Below are 3,780 nucleotides of genomic sequence, written 5' to 3'. Positions count from 1 at the left end.
TTTTGTCCTTCTACAGCGTCTCTGAAACCATGACTCTCCTCCACAGAGTCCAGACCACATTCACTCAGCCACTCTAGGTCAGGGTTTTATAATAAACACGATTTTTACATCATTTCCTTCTGTTTTCAGCAGCAATAAAGTGTTCTATGATCTTTTTCAACAGGTAACTTTTCTAATCCATCTGTCCCATGGTCCCTGAATGCAGCATCAGTATTACAGTTTATGACACAGTGTGATATTACACATATTTAAATCTGTCTTTACTGATGATGCTGAAGCTGCTGAAGTTTCAGTGAAGTTTTGTCTTCCTGCAGGTTAACAGCCTGAAAGTGATGCACAACCCTGCCTTCATCCTGCTAATAAATCCTGTACGAGTGTATCGTTTGTTACTCAGTTATTTGGTCTGGAGCTGCACCATCTAACTGTCACAGGCTGGGTCTCTGACTCGGCTATCTGAGTGTAGTTTGTATTTGTCTTATGTTCGATTTGTGATTATAATTTGTGTGATTCTTATTTCGGTTTTAGTTGAGGATGAGCTCGGCCATTATTTATCACTGTCTGTGTTTGGGTTCCTGTCTAGTTGCCAAATCTGTTAAGCTGGTATATTGTCTTGTCTATGTTTTCTATTTTATTTTGTAAAGGTCCTGTGTTTCCCTTGGTCAGTGTGCTTAGCTTTACAACTCCACTGTGTGTCATTATGTGCATTTGTGTCAGCTGTTTCCTTGTGTGTTTCCACTTCCCCTGATCAGTCCTGGTGTGTATTTAGTCTGTGTTTTATTCTGTCTTTGTCAGAACATCTGTGTTTCCACGTCTAGTCATAGTTAAATGTCATAGTTTAAAGACATTGTTGTCATAGCTTCTTTGTTTTTCATAGTCTTCACAGTTTCATGTGTATCTCTTGTTACCAGCCAAATAAAAACTCGGTCTTTGTTCCAGTTCAGTCCCGTCTCCTTGCCTGTGTCTGCTCCTCCTGCCTCGCAGACTGTGACACTAACATTGTAGAATTGAAAAACAGGACTTGCTTTAGACATTTTCTGTGTGATTGGAGTCGTGTGATGACGTTTCCCTTTAATTTTTCAACTATTTTCACAAGCTACATTTACTGGCCCTGTAATTTCGGTTTGTTCCTGACATCAACATTTTCAACACACTCTATCGACACTCTGTTTTCAACGGTCTCTGTATGTCGTTTTCTCTGAATTTCTGGTGGCCAGTCAATCACAGTTCAAAGATACAAACTGTTCAAAGGTTGAAACTTATCAGGATGGTCTTGTTTGATTGTGGATAACACAAGTTAACTTGTTTAACCTTCATTTATGTCCCGCAGCCTCTTCATATTGTTGAAATCAAATCACATGATTATCATACAGCCAGATTCACTCAGCTCTGGATCGGTCTCCAACAGGTTCAGCTGCAGAGTCAGGTGACAACTATATTTGCATTTGTATGTTATCAATCAAGCTACTGTTTACATAGGAGCTCATTTAATGCAGCTTAAGTTTGCATAACATCCATCCTCCCTTTGACAACAAAAGCCTAGTACACTGTGTTTACTGAAAGAAAGGATCTCTTGTTGCGTTGCTATAGGTTCAAACATGACTGATGCCATTCAAAGTACACAAACTGGAAACGCCGCCAAAGCTGTGCCTGACTGCATTGTACCTTACTATGTAACCAATACATTTTAAGACTGGTCTCTATGCCTGTGGAATTGGGGCCTTACCTTAGTCAAAGTAGCCCTACCACATTTTCACAATACCCTCATTTGGCCTGTGATTGGAATATTTAGTTGAAATGTCTAAATGTTGTATAGCCTGGACACCTATCCAGGGCATACCCCACCTTACATGCAATGACAGCTGAGAGTAAAGCTTACCGCTTTCCTGGACTAAAGGTCACATTGGTCTATAAGTGACAAAACTAAGAGTTTTAGTAATCGCTTGTATACAACTTTATTTTTAATTTACCATCTAAAAATTAAGGTGACCAAAGTCTTAAAGTTAAATTTTTTAAAAACCTGATAATCCCTCCTATTCTTCTCACTCTCTAACACTTTATTTCTTTGTGGTCCACATGTTTGCTTTTTCCCTTCAATTCTGCAGTTTGATCAACAGGTGGTCTTGCGTAAGAGCTGGCAGAACCCATTTACTGCAGAAGGTTCTGTTGCTTACATAACAGCTCAGCGTAGTTTTGGTTATAAGGAAAAGAAACTCAGACAGTCGCTGACACTGTTGGGTGAAATGGCGCAGAAAGGAGTTCAGCTGGACCGAGAAAACTTCTCTTGTTCGATCTGTTTGGATCTACTGAGGGATCCGGTGACTATTCCCTGTGGACACAGCTACTGCATGAACTGTATTAATGGCTTTTGGGATGAAGAGGAAAAGAAGAAAATCTACAGCTGCCCTCAGTGCAGACAGACATTCACAGCGAGGCCTGTCCTGTTGAAAAACACCATGTTAGCAGATTTAGTGGAGGAGCTGAAGAAGACTGGACTCCAAGCTGCTCCTGCTGATCACTGCTATGCTGGACCTGAAGATGTGGCCTGTGATTTGTGCTCTGGCATGAAGCTAAAAGCCGTGAAATCCTGTCTAGTGTGTTTGGTTTCTTACTTTGAGAAACACCTTCAGCCTCATTATGATGTGGCTCCATTAAAGAAACACAAGTTGGTGGAGCCCTCCAAGAAGCTCCAGGAGAACATCTGCTCTCGTCATGATGAGGTGATGAAGATGTTCTGCCGTACTGATCAGCAGAGTATCTGTTATCTCTGCCCTGTGGATGAACATAAAGGCCACGACACAGTCTCAGCTGCAGCAGAAAGGACTGAGAGGCAGAGAGAGCTGGAGGTGAGTCGACAAAACATCCAGCAGAGAATCCAGGACAGAGAGAAAGATGTGAAGCTGCTTCAACAGGAGGTGGAGGCCATCAATCAGTCTGCTGATCAAACAGTGGAGCAGAGTGAGAAGATCTTCACTGAGCTGATCCATCTCATCCAGAAAAGAAGCTCTGATGTGAAGCAGCAGATCAGATCCCAGCAGGAAACTGAAGTGAGTCGAGTCAAAGAGCTTCAGGAGAAGCTGGAGCAGGAGATCACTGAGCTGAAGAGGAAAGATGCTGAGCTGAAGCAGCTCTCACACACAGAGGATCACATCCAGTTTCTACACAACTACCCCTCACTGTCAGCACTCAGTGAGTCTACAGACTCATCCAGCATCAATATCCGTCCTCTGAAGTTCTTTGAGGATGTGACAGCAGCTGTGTCAGAGGTCAGAGATAAACTACAGGACATTCTGAGAGAGGAATGGACAAACATCTCACTGACAGTCACTGAAGTGGAGCCAGAACCAAAGACCAGAGCTGAGTTCTTAAAATATTCACATGAGATCACACTGGATCCAAACACAGCGCACACATATCTGTTGTTATCAAAGGGGAACAAAAGAGTAACGTTAATGAAACAAGATCAGTTTTATTCTGATCATCCAGACAGATTCACTAAATGTTGGCAGGTCCTGAGTAGAGAGAGTCTGACTGGACGTTGTTACTGGGAGGTGGAGTGGAGAGGGGGAGGAGTTTATGTAGCAGTCGCATACAAGAGTATCAACAGAGAGCAGAGCTGGAAAAAATGTGGATTTGGACGAAATGCCCAATCTTGGGCATTGAATTTTTCCAAAGATACTTATACACTTTGGTACAACAACAGCCAAACTCCTGTCTCAGGTCCTCGGTGTTCCAGATTAGGAGTGTACCTGGATCACAGTGCAGGTGTTTTGTCTTTCTACA

General features: G+C 42.4%; 1 pseudogene; it reads left to right on the top strand.

Annotated features, from left to right (window-relative positions):
• The first annotated feature begins 2,240 nt into the window (after positions 1-2,240).
• LOC102211373 (E3 ubiquitin/ISG15 ligase TRIM25-like) lies at positions 2,241-3,228 on the top strand (annotated as a pseudogene).
• The last annotated feature ends 552 nt before the right edge of the window (positions 3,229-3,780 follow it).

The sequence above is a fragment of the Pundamilia nyererei genome, unplaced genomic scaffold, assembly GCF_000239375.1.
Source record: "Pundamilia nyererei isolate P.nyererei 1_Seehausen unplaced genomic scaffold, PunNye1.0 scaffold00358, whole genome shotgun sequence".
NCBI lineage: Eukaryota > Metazoa > Chordata > Actinopteri > Cichliformes > Cichlidae > Pundamilia > Pundamilia nyererei.
This window is presented reverse-complemented; position numbering and strand designations above follow the sequence as displayed.